Genomic DNA, 13,632 nt, shown 5'->3' with positions numbered 1-13,632 from the left:
CCACGTGGAGTTCCAGGTCTCCGGTAGCCTCTGGAACTGCCGATCTGCGGCCAACAAGGCAGAGTTCATCTCAGCCTATGCCTCCCTCCAGTCCCTCGACTTCTTGGCACTGACGGAAACATGGATCACCACAGATAACACTGCTACTCCTACTGCTCTCTCTTCGTCCGCCCACGTGTTCTCGCACACCCCGAGAGCTTCTGGTCAGCGGGGTGGTGGCACCGGGATCCTCATCTCTCCCAAGTGGTCATTCTCTCTTTCTCCCCTTACCCATCTGTCTATCGCCTCCTTTGAATTTCATGCTGTCACAGTTACCAGCCCTTTCAAGCTTAACATCCTTATCATTTATCGCCCTCCAGGTCCCCTCGGAGAGTTCATCAATGAGCTTGATGTCTTGATAAGCTCCTTTCCTGAGGACGGCTCACCTCTCACAGTTCTGGGCGACTTTAACCTCCCCACGTCTACCTTTGACTCATTCCTCTCTGCCTCCTTCTTTCCACTCCTTTCCTCTTTTGACCTCACCCTCTCACCTTCCCCCCCTACTCACAAGGCAGGCAATACGCTCGACCTCATCTTTACTAGATGCTGTTCTTCCACTAACCTCATTGCAACTCCCCTCCAAGTCTCCGACCACTACCTTGTATCCTTTTCCCTCTCGCTCTCATCCAACACTTCCCACACTGCCACTACTCGGATGGTATCGCGCCGTCCCAACCTTCGCTCTCTCTCCCCCGCTACTCTCTCCTCTTCCATCCTATCATCTCTTCCCTCTGCTCAAACCTTCTCCAACCTATCTCCTGATTCTGCCTCCTCAACCCTCCTCTCTTCCCTTTCTGCATCCTTTGACTCTCTATGTCCCCTATCTTCCAGGCCGGCTCGGTCCCCCTCCCGCTCCGTGGCTCGACGACTCATTGCGAGCTCACAGAACAGGGCTCCGGGCAGCCGAGCGGAAATGGAGGAAAACTCGCCTCCCTGCGGACCTGGCATCCTTTCGCTCCCTCCTCTCTACATTTTCCTCCTCTGTCTCTGCTGCTAAAGCCACTTTCTACCACTCTAAATTCCAAGCATCTGCCTCTAACCCTAGGAAGCTCTTTGCCACCTTCTCCTCCCTCCTGAATCCTCCTCCCCCTCCCCCCTCCTCCCTCTCTGCAGATGACTTCGTCAACCATTTTGAAAAGAAGGTCGACGACATCCGATCCTCGTTTGCTAAGTCAAACGACACCGCTGGTTCTGCTCACACTGCCCTACCCTGTGCTCTGACCTCTTTCTCCCCTCTCTCTCCAGATGAAATCTCGCGTCTGGTGACGGCCGGCCGCCCAACAACCTGCCCGCTCGACCCTATCCCCTCCTCTCTTCTCCAGACCATTTCCGGAGACCTTCTCCCTTACCTCACCTCGCTCATCAACTCATCCCTGACCGCTGGCTACGTCCCTTCCGTCTTCAAGAGAGCGAGAGTTGCACCCCTTCTGAAAAAACCTACACTCGATCCCTCCGATGTCAACAACTACAGACCAGTATCCCTTCTTTCTTTTCTCTCCAAAACTCTTGAACGTGCCGTCCTTGGCCAGCTCTCCCGCTATCTCTCTCAGAATGACCTTCTTGATCCAAATCAGTCAGGTTTCAAGACTAGTCATTCAACTGAGACTGCTCTTCTCTGTATCACGGAGGCGCTCCGCACTGCTAAAGCTAACTCTCTCTCCTCTGCTCTCATCCTTCTAGACCTATCGGCTGCCTTCGATACTGTGAACCATCAGATCCTCCTCTCCACCCTCTCCGAGTTGGGCATCTCCGGCGCGGCCCACGCTTGGATTGCGTCCTATCTGACAGGTCGCTCCTACCAGGTGGCGTGGCGAGAATCTGTCTCCTCACCACGCGCTCTCACCACTGGTGTCCCCCAGGGCTCTGTTCTAGGCCCTCTCCTATTCTCGCTATACACCAAGTCACTTGGCTCTGTCATAACCTCACATGGTCTCTCCTATCATTGCTATGCAGACGACACACAATTAATCTTCTCCTTTCCCCCTTCTGATGACCAGGTGGCGAATCGCATCTCTGCATGTCTGGCAGACATATCAGTGTGGATGACGGATCACCACCTCAAGCTGAACCTCGGCAAGACGGAGCTGCTCTTCCTCCCGGGGAAGGACTGCCCGTTCCATGATCTCGCCATCACGGTTGACAACTTCATTGTGTCCTCCTCCCAGAGCGCTAAGAACCTTGGCGTGATCCTGGACAACACCCTGTCGTTCTCAACTAACATCAAGGCGGTGGCCCGTTCCTGTAGGTTCATGCTCTACAACATCCGCAGAGTACGACCCTGCCTCACACAGGAAGCGGCGCAGGTCCTAATCCAGGCACTTGTCATCTCCCGTCTGGATTACTGCAACTCGCTGTTGGCTGGGCTCCCTGCCTGTGCCATTAAACCCCTACAACTCATCCAGAACGCCGCAGCCCGTCTGGTGTTCAACCTTCCCAAGTTCTCTCACGTCACCCCGCTCCTCCGCTCTCTCCACTGGCTTCCAGTTGAAGCTCGCATCCGCTACAAGACCATGGTGCTTGCCTACGGAGCTGTGAGGGGAACGGCACCTCAGTACCTCCAGGCTCTGATCAGGCCCTACACCCAAACAATGGCACTGCGTTCATCCACCTCTGGCCTGCTCGCCTCCCTACCACTGAGGAAGTACAGTTCCCGCTCAGCCCAGTCAAAACTGTTCGCTGCTCTGGCTCCCCAATGGTGGAACACACTCCCTCACGACGCCAGGACAGCGGAGTCAATCACCACCTTCCGGAGACACCTGAAACCCCACCTCTTTAAGGAATACCTAGGATAGGATAAAGTAATCCTTCTCACCCCCCCCTTAAAAGATTTAGATGCACTATTGTAAAGTGGCTGTTCCACTGGATGTCATAAGGTGAATGCACCAATTTGTAAGTCGCTCTGGATAAGAGCGTCTGCTAAATGACTTAAATGTAATGTAATGTAGTTTGCTTTGAAATCTGTAATTCTGAAAGCATTCATCCAATGAAGAAGGAAAGCCAAAGTAAATGCAGACATACCCTACATAGCTCAACTCATCTCAGATTCAAACCTCTGATCAGTGACAAACATTAAAACTATTGTTATGAGACACCAAGATCAGGGGAGAGCGCGAACCCACTACCAGAAATCATGCAATCGAGATTTCCACATTTGGGAAATTCGCAGGGGTCAGCACGGCCGGAGTGCAATGGCTGATGGGTGAACCACCTTCTTGATCACGGTATCTCCCTTGCCAGGTACGTTTTTTTCTTTTGGAAATGTTTTATTGACACATTTCCTTTAAAAACAGCTCATATACTTTTTACATAATTTTTACACATTTACGGCATACAAGCATAAAAACACAGCATTTCACGATTACATTTAAATTTGTTAAAAAGTAAATGTTGTTAAAACCAATAAAAACAACCATGAATAAAAGTACTTTTCATTGTAAAAAAAAACCATCAAATCTGTAAAAGCCATTTAAAATGTGTACAAATGATTTAACAAGATATAACATTTCTAAGACATGAAAAACATGTTAAAAGATCACTTTGTTAAAAAGCTGTCTTCGATCTCTGTACAGGAACGGGGTGAGTCCTTCTCAAACTCGCCTTATCCTGCTCCTCTGAATAGATTACCATCCCGTCCTTCGGGGCCCAGAGGAGATCCCTCCCCTAGGCGCATCGCCCTAGGTGCCGCAGCGCTGTCAGGCCGTGGCCACCGGGACCTAGGGTGTTGTGGGGGACCCTTCGCCTGGTGTCGAGGCCCCCTTCCTTCCGTACCACCCCAGGGCTTACGTGGCTACCATGGCCACTGACTGGGGGGTGGTCTCTACGCTTTTCGCTACCAGCAGGTTGCGGGAGGACCACAGTGCTTCCTTCAAGTACGTGAGGGTGGGCCAGAACTTGGTGACGGCCTTTGATGGAATAGGTCTTCGGCCCACCCTCTATAGCACGAGCTGGGGTGTTAGGTCCTCCCCTGCTGGCAGACACGGGGTTATCAGGGGGCCTGCTTCCTTCCACAGGTCCCTGGCAGCTCTGCACTCCCAGAGCATGTGCCTCACCAACTCTTCTTGGCCGCAGCCTGGTCGGGGGAATGCGGATGTCCTCACCATGCCCCGTGAGTGCATAACGGCCCTGACCGGGAGGATCTTGTGGGCGATCATCCAGGACAGGTCCCGATGCCGATTCAGGAGAGCAGGATGGGCCACGTTGCGCCAGACCGTTGTGGGCTCGCGCACTGGACACACTGGTTCCCGTTCCTGCACAAGAGAGAGAAGAGAGCCTCTCCCACTTGCCTCCCCACAGGAAGTAAAAAAGCATCCGCTCTAGGGCTAAAATACTCCTTTGAGGGGGAATAAAAACAGAACTGATAAATAAAAGCACAGGTAAAATCAAAGCTTTAATGATTAAAACCTTGCCCTCAAAAGTCAGCTGTCGTAGTCCCCAAAAACCCAGTCTCTGTCTTACTGTCCCCAGGATCCCACTCCAGTTACAGCAGGATAGCCTAGTGGTTAGAGTGTTGGACTGGTAACTGGGAGGTTGCAGGTTCAAACCCCCAAGCTGACATTGTACAAATCTGTCATTCAGCCCCTGAACAGGTGAAATGGCAAGCTTAGTTAGTGGTGTGTGCTAAATAGCTTTTCAATTGGTGATGTCACTTGCTCTGAGACCTTGAAGTAGTGGTTCCCCTTGCTCTGCAAGGGCTGCAGCTTTTGTGGAGCGATGGGTAACGATGCTTCGTGGGTGACTATTGTTGATGTGTGCAGAGGGTCCCAGGTATGGGCGAGGGGACGGTCTAAAGTTATACTGTTACACAGGCAGTTAACCCACTGTTCCTTTCACAGGTCCCTGGGCTGTCATTGAAAATAAGAATTTGTTCTTAACTGGCTTGCCTGGTTAAATAAAGGTAAAATAAATAAATAAAAAGTATGAGTTGTATACACCTGTGGAGGGCAATGTTTTTGGCTGACGGTTACCACTTTGGCCTCTGATAATAAGGCATCACGGTTATGAATACAGTTGTGGAGAAGCGATTAATTTTGGTTTTACTTGGTTATATCACTGTCGGACCATTTTCCCATCATGCAACACGGTAGAAATGATCTTTACGTTGACGTTTTAATATCTACATGTTTGTCTGTTATCACAAAAGTATGCGATGTACCAAAATGCTGAAATCACGTTCGTTCCCATATAGCCAAACAAATGACACCAACTATTTGTGGTGTTTCATAGTATTCAAGGAATTGTAGGTATTTCGTCTTCCTGAAGCTTGTGTTCTGCGCTCAGTAAAACATGTTGCAATTACACCATTGACCACTGGGTGGTTTACGACCCCCAGAATATTTTTCATAATTTGAATACTGAGTATGAGTGTTTGTCCATTTTAATCTCACAAGATTTTACATAATCTTTTCAAACTTTCTAATTTGTGACCTACTGACCTCAAACTACTTTCAGAATATCCACTGACTGGTGGAGACGGGCGCCGTGAGGTGTCCAGTGTGGTGACACGACCGATCCCGGAGAAGCTGGCGGAAGCCCCGGGTTCTGGTGGAACCGCAACGCTTTCCAGAGCTTGGGCCCCTCTCTTGGGACGAACCCATTCCAGGGTGCCCTTCCCTTCACAAAGAAAAGATAACTCTCCCCGGGGCTCTCGCTGGCCCTTGAAAATCTGGAGGAGAGGGTGTAAATCTCGCACCGGGCCATATGCATATACGCAGCAGGTCTCCAAGGTGAACATCCTCTGGCATGTTAGAACAGTGTAGGTAAGGGAAGTCGGATCATAACTTCGGGATAAGGACTGGGTTGGTCGGGCTGAGGTGTGAAGCCTCCTCTCGCCACCGTTGGAAGTTTGTTGTGCAGCCCATCTTGCGGTATATCGTGCGTGGTCTCGCAAGGGGCTGCATGCGGGGGTTCGTCAGGGTGGTGTCCGTTGGTGGGCCGAAGGAGGACCGGGGGAGGTTCTCGCTACGGCGCTTTCCGGCCCCGTTCGCATGGGTCGCATCGGCCGGCGCCTAGCAGCTTACCGCACCCGGGGAATCAGACTGTTTAATTAAAACAAAGCATCGCGAAGGACCGAGGTGATTTCTACTCAGTGCTCTGAATGTCAAAGTTAACAAACTCAATGAAGCGCTGGTAAACAGAGGGAGTAACTATGACTCTCTTAACGGAGTCCTTAGCCTTAGTAAGGGAGATAATGAGGTAGCCCTATAGCAGGGCTCTTCCAATCCCTCCCTGTATGTCACCTGTTTTCAGGTGTTGCAATACAAACGGGAGTTACCTCAGTACTAGTCCGTACTCAAAGAGAGTCCTGCAGATGGTGACTGTTGTTGAGCTGAGCTGTTTTTTTATTTTTTTTTTATCTTTATTTTACTAGGCAAGTCAGTTAAGAACAAATTCTTATTTTCAATGACGGCCTAGGAACAGTGGGTTAACTGCCTGTTCAGGGGCAGAACGACAGATTTGTACCTTGTCAGCTCTGGGATTTGAACTTGCAACCTTTCGGTTACTAGTCCAACGCTCTAACCACTAGGCTACCCTGCCGCCCCCAACGCTCTAACCACTAGGCTACCCTGTTGATCATTAAATGGAAGGCGGCAGTCGGTCCTGGAATATGGGGCTTTTGGTCAAGCATGAAAATGTGAGGGTGGTTCCACCAGACTCAATGATTTGCCACGGGGCTCTTGAAAATGAATCCTGACCTTGGCAGGAAGCCAATTAGAGAATTATGGCTCAAACGCATCCCTGGCTTTGGCTGGGAGGAGGAGTTGTCCTGGGAGACGGCTGATGAAAGTGTCCTACTGGCATCAGTCTGATCACAGAGCGGCTGTGGTGAAATGTTTAATCACTCGCCCCCTGTATACTTAGCTAACTCTAAACCGCTAAGGTTTGAATCGAATGCTGGCTTCGGCTGGACCCGCTAACAGTGGAGCACTAAAAAGAGATGGAATGTGCTTAGCGGTTATGGACACTGCCAGGTCTCACGTCCGCCTGGGTGCGGGACTCTACACATTCTATGTGGGAGCTCTTCTTGGCGCCCCTCTCCTGATGCGCACTGCATGTTTGTGGGGACCTGGTGCTAAATCACTCGTAGACGACCTGATTCTGCGTCAGGGTTTTGTACGTCGCAGAGCAGCACACTCGCTGCGATCGATTGAAAGTCAGCACTCGGTCCAAGCTTTTGTCCGGGACGGAAGGCATCTTCCTCCTTCTTATCTTATGGGTTACCAGGTGCACGCAGAAGGGCCAGGGTCCAGAGGCCAGACACAGAATGTGAGAGAGCCCAGGCAGGCAGGTAGAAGGCATAAGACATTGACATGGGGCTCTGGATAGGTAGGGGACTAGGTGGTGGTCGCCCATCTGCCGGGGCCTGTCTTCTGGTGGGACTGTGAGTCACGTTGGGACTCTCTGTAGAAGTCAAATCGTCACCAGGTGCACAAGGAGGCCTCCAAGGCGGGGGGAACTCCAGAGCCTGTTTCAGGTTACCAGGTGCGTTTCAAGTTACCAGGCGCACAAGGTCTGTTTTGGGTTACCAGGTGCATGTGGTTCCTGACAGCAGGAATATAGACGTCTTAGTGTCCGGGGAGGGGTGCGGGTGCCCTGGTTTACCTGGTGGGCAAGGTTATGGAGATGGCTGAGCCCCGGCTGGGACGCGGTGATGAGTGATGGCCAGTGAGAGAGATATTGACTGGGTAGGGAGAGTAGGTGTGGAGGCCTGGAGGTCTATAGTTCCAGGGAGTAAGCTATACACTCTCAGGCCCAGGGAGAGGGTAGGCAGGCGGGCAGGGAGTGTAGGCCTAGAGGCCTGGAGTCAAAGGTCACCAGGTCAATGGGGGCCTGCCTGGAGGTCAGGAAGGCCCCAGGGAGAAGGCCCAAGTGAATAGGTGTGTGAGTGACACTGTCCTTCAGGGGAACAGCAGGCAATTAATGTAAAATCATGTGAGATGAAAATGGACAAACAAAAGGGTGTGCCATGTATAAGGCTAGCCAGTAGATATTCTGAAAGTAGTTTAAGGGTTGTAGGTCACACTATTGAAACTTAAAAAGTAAAGAAATTCATGTAAAACCACGTGAGATGAAAATTAACAAACTAAAGGGTGTGCAATGTGTAGGCCCACTGTGTGTACATTCTGAACCTTGGTTGAGTTCAGTAGGTCACATGACCAAGGAGCTATTGAAATTAGAAAGTTTGAAAAAGTCATGTAAAATCTTATGAGAGGAAAATGGACAAACTAAAGACTGTGCAATATAGAAGGGTAGTCAGTGGACATTCTGAACCTTGGTTGGGGACAAGTCACATGACCAAGAAGCTATTGAAATTCAAAAGTTTGAAAAATGAATGTAAAAACGTGTGAGATAAAAATGGACAAACTAAAGAGTGTGCAATGTGTAGGCCCACTGAGTGTACATTCTGAACCTTGTTTGAGATCATTATGTCACATGACCAAGGAGCTATTGAAATTCAAATGTAAAAAAAGTTTGTACTTTGTTTATGCTCCCTAACTAATTAAACTAGGAATACAAAATGCTGCTCACATTTCCACATGTTTATTATCTTTGGAAAGCGAATCAATGTCAAAATCGTGAAAATAAGACCTGTGTAATGATGTGTGCAATTTTTCCAACATCATGATACTGATTTGCAGTCTGTGGCTCAAGTGGTTTGAAAGCTATTGAGGTTTGAAAGCCCAAATATCCGTCGAATATCCCATTTTAAACTGTCTTTACCTCGGTACAACTGCGGGGGTTCAGCCACAAGTTTGGTTTGTTTACATTGAATGCATATAACATGTTCAATCTGTGAACTTTGACAAACTGTAGTGTGTAGCCTACTTACACTCACATTTCTGTAGCTTTGTTATAACTAAATGCATCGATTTATTGCATGTTTATCAGCTTAATGCCCCCGTTCACATGCTAGTCCAGACTCAGGTCCGCGGTGGGTCTGTGTAAATTATGCGATTTGTGATTTCATGGGGCGCAACAGGCAGGTAGAGTGGGGCCAGGTGAGATTGGGCCAGGCACATCCAGGTGAGATTGGGCCAGGCACATCCAGGTGTAAGTAAAAAATACCCTATCAAGCCAACAAATAAAAACACAGTAGAAAGTATACTGATGTAAATCCTGGTTCTTTCAATCACATTCATGTCTTCCTTCCTCTCTATCTGTCTTGATTTGACTTATCACTAGTGAAGTGCAACATTGTATTAAATCAATCAACTGGATGTGTCCCGAAGGTGTCTTTTGCGAACAGGAAACATTTGATCAACTAGCCTATTCCAGGTCCAGAGTTCCCTGCGCCAGTGAGCTCGGTACAGACAGCTGTTTTTGCGCAAGGGAAATAAAGGTATTTTATGTTTCCACTTTGTGAGGTAAATAAAAAATTACTGAGAAGCTCAGCGTATTAGTGCTGACTGGTTTCCACTGTACGTATACTTCGTATTTTGGCGAATTTAGTTCGTCAAACGGGAACTTTTGGCATACTAACTATGACCAATAAGCATACTATATACTAAATTAACGTCACTAATAGTACGGTTAGTATGACTTCGAAAACAGCTGAAGACAATCAGAAATCATATATATTTGAATGATTTCTGATTGTCTTCAGCCTCAACCATGGCATTTCACTTTAAAAATTTGTATTTTTAAATATATATATACACATTTTAAAAGTGAAATGCCATGGCGGCCGCGGTGCAATTTAGAAGTACCAGTAGCCCAAAAACCTGCCTCCCGCGACCAACACATTTTCAACTGCAGCATCGTTTAACGTAGTCTAATATGTCAGTGAAACCAGGAACATGGCAACCCTCCTCGAGTCACGTTACCACGTTAACCTCCCAAAACTTAAAGGGGTAGGTGAGTATTTTTCGGGTAAAATACAATTAAAAAATATATATATATACTACTACTTCTTACTAGTTATACGTTTGTTTTATAAACATCACAAAGTATGCTCATCCATTTTGTTGGTGTAATTTTACATTTACATTTAAGTCATTTAGCAGACGCTCTTATCCAGAGCGACTTACAAATCACTATTTTAGTGAACAAAAATATTTTGCCTGGTAAAAATGATTATTGCCAGCAGCATTCCACCCTGCATACCACTGCTGGCTTGCTTCTGAAGCTAAGCAGTGTTGTCCTGGTCAGTCCCTGGATGGGAGACCAGATGCTGCTGGAAGTGGTGTTGGAGGGCCAGTAGGAGGCACTCTTTCCTCTGGTCAAAAAAAATATCCCAATACCCCAGGGCAGTATTTGGGGACATTGCCATGTGTAGGGTGCCGTCTTTCGGATGGGACGTTAAATGGGTGTCCTGACTCTCTGAGGTCATTAAAGATCCCATGGCACTTATCGTAAGAGTAGGGGTGTTAACCCCGGTGTCCTGGCTAAATTCCCAATCTGACCCTCAAACCATCACGGTCACCTAATAATCCCCAGTTTACAATTGGCTCATTCATCCCCCTCCTCTCCCATGTAACTATTCCCCAGGTCGTTGCTGCAAATGAGAACGTGTTCTCAGTCAATTTACCTGGTAAAATAACGGATAAATAAAATAAAAATTATCTACTTGATACAGTGGCTGATGGACCAGAAATGTTATTTTAGGCCCCGACTCCGAAATTGAAAAAGTTTCGCAGACAAGGTTTGTTAGCTAGGGTCGGGGTCAATGCTGTTGGTGGCGAGCTGGCCATCTTGCTCAATATCCTAGTGGCATGTTAGCTAAACTATTAGCCTAGCTAGCTAGCTAAACAATGATGCTATATTCAGATTTCATACCAGTATTCACCTAGCCCTAGTAGGTATTTCCAAATCATTGTTTGATATTCATGTTGCTCATTAAAACACAAGCACAATAGCGTTTTAACACATTTATAAAATAAATGTATAAAATATAGACAAACAGTATTTTAATTATACAGATATGTTTTTTTTTGCCAGGCAGCCAGCCTTTTATGTGCATCCTATCTTCAACTTGGCCCATTTGTAATGTTCAGTAAAAAAAGTGAATAAGCTTAATTCCGAAACACCTCTTTAGCTGTTCACTTGTAATACAAATACGTTAAATATACAGTACCAGTCAAAAGTAGGTTGTGTGATTGTGGAGGCCAAGGTCATCTGATGCAGCACTCCATCACTCTGCTTGGTCATATGAGCTATGCGCTTCAGCACTCAATGGTCCCGTTCTGTGAGCTTGTGTGGCCTACCACTTTGAGGCTGAGCTGTTGTTGCTCCTAGAGTTTCCACTTCACAATAACAACACTTACAGTTGACTGGGGCAGCTCTAGCAGGGCAGAAATTTGACAAACTGACTTGTTGGAATGTTGCCATCCTATGACGGTGCCACGTTGAAAGTCACTGAGCTCTTCAGTAAGGCTATTCTACTGAAAATGTTTGTCTATGAAGATTGCATGGCTGTGTGCTAGATTTTATACATCAGTCAGCAACTGGTTTAGCTGAAATACCCAAATCCACTAATTTGAAGGGGTGTCCACATACTTTTATATATACAGTGTATGCGTTTGACGTTCTGATTGCACCCTTATTATTCATTTTCCCATGCTGTTTTAGGTCTCCCTCTCCTCTCCCTCTGCCTCTTGGTTCCACCCATTCAGCTTATGTCCGCGTCCATATGGCAGGTGGTGCAACAGCGAGATGCCATGAATTATGCAATGCTGGCAGAGTTTGTCTCCCTGGTGACAGAGATGGTCCCTGAGTTGCTGATCTATAGGCACAGGGCCCAACTTATTTTGGGATTGCGAGCAAGGGTGAGTGTTACAACCCTAATGAGTGAGTGTAGAGGCATAGATAGAGCCCTTATGTATTCGGATCCCTTGTAGAATCCGAGAGTGGAAGATGTAAATCCCCCCTTAAAAGATTTAAATGCACTATTGTAAAGTGGCTGTTCCACTGGATGTCATAAGGTGAATGCACCAATTTGTAAGTCGCTCTGGATAAGAGCGTCTGCTAAATGACTTAAATGTAAATGTAAATAGCCTTTACAAAGCCTGGAGGTGTGTTTTGGGTCATTGTTCTGTTGTAAAACAAATGATAGTCCCACTAAGCGCAAACCAGATAGGATGGCGTATCACTGCAGAATGCTGTGGTAGCCATGCTGGTTAAGTGTGCCTTGAATTCTAAACAAATCACTGACGGTGTGGGGATGCTTTGCTGATGACACTATCACTCTTGAGTGGCACAGCGGTCTAAGGCACTGCATCTCAGTGCTAGAGGCGTCACTACAGACCCAGGATCGATTCCAGGCTGTCACAACCGGCTGTGATTGGGAGTCCCATAGGGCGGTGCACAATTGGCCCAGCGTCATCCGGTTTAGGGTTTGGCAAGGGTAGGCTGTCATTGTAAGTAAGAACTTGTTCTTAACGGACTTGCCTAGTTAAATCATACCTCCTCCTCCATACGTCACAGTGGGAGCCACATATGCAGAGATCATCTGTTCACCTACTCTGCGTCTCACAAAGACATGGCAGTGGGAACCAAAAATCTCAAATTTGGACTCATCAGACCAAAGGACAGATTTCCAGTGGTCCATTGCTTGTGTTTCTGGGCCCAAGCAAGTCTCTTCTTATTGGTGTCCTTCAGTAGTGGTTTCTTTGCAGCAATTCACGCAGTCTCCTCTGAACAGTTGATGTGTCTGTTTAACTCCGTGAAGCATTTATTTGGGCTGCAATTTCTGAGGCCGCTAACTAATGAACTTATCCTCTGCAGCAGAGGTAACTCTGGGTCTTCCTTTCCTGTGGCGGTCCTCATGAGAGACAGTTATAACGCTTTTTTTTTTTGCAACTGCACTTTAAGAAACTCTCCAGATCGACTGATCTTCATGTCTGAAAGTAGGTTGGGTGATTGTGGAGGCCAAGGTCATCTGATGCAGCACTCCGTCATTTCTCTTTGCTTAATTGAGCTGTTCTTGTCATAATATGGACTTAGCCCTATTTGGTAAAATACCTTCTGTAAAACAACCCTACCGTGTCACACCAAAACTGATTGGCTCAAACGCAGTATGAAGTAAAGAAATTCCACAGATTAACAAGCCACACCTGTTAATTGAAATGCATTCCAGGTGACTACCTCAAAGCTGTTTGAGAGAATGCCAAGAGTGGGCAAAGCTGTCAAGGCAACGGGTGGCTACATCAAAGAATCTCAAATATTTAGATTTGTTTAACACTTTTGGTTACTACATGATTACAAATCAAATCAAAATCAAATCAAATGTATTTATATAGCCCTTCGTACATCAGCTGATATCTCAAAGTGCTGTACAGAAACCCAGCCTAAAACCCCAAACAGCAAACAATGCAGGTGTAAAAGCACGGTGGCTAGGAAAAACTCCCTAGAAAGGCCAAAACCTAGGAAGAAACCTAGAGAGGAACCGGGCTATGTGGGGTGGCCAGTCCTCTTCTGGCTGTGCCGGGTAGAGATTATAACAGAACATGACCAAGATGTTCAAATGTTCATAAATGACCAGCATGGTCGAATAATAATAAGGCAGAACAGTTGAAACTGGAGCAGCAGCACAGTCAGGTGGACTGGGGACAGCAAGGAGCCTTCATGTCAGGTAGTCCTGGGGCACGGTCCTAGGGC

At 47.4% G+C, this 13,632-nt stretch overlaps 1 pseudogene; it reads right to left on the bottom strand.

Annotated features, from left to right (window-relative positions):
• Window positions 1–3,139: 3,139 nt before the first annotated feature.
• Window positions 3,140–3,284, bottom strand: LOC118367969 (uncharacterized; annotated as a pseudogene).
• Between the last annotated feature and the right edge of the window lie 10,348 nt (window positions 3,285–13,632).

The sequence above is a fragment of the Oncorhynchus keta genome, chromosome 34 (genome assembly GCF_023373465.1).
Source record: "Oncorhynchus keta strain PuntledgeMale-10-30-2019 chromosome 34, Oket_V2, whole genome shotgun sequence".
NCBI classification, from domain to species: Eukaryota; Metazoa; Chordata; class Actinopteri; order Salmoniformes; family Salmonidae; genus Oncorhynchus; species Oncorhynchus keta.
Note: the sequence above shows the minus strand (reverse complement) of the source record. Positions and strands in the feature narration are given on the sequence as shown.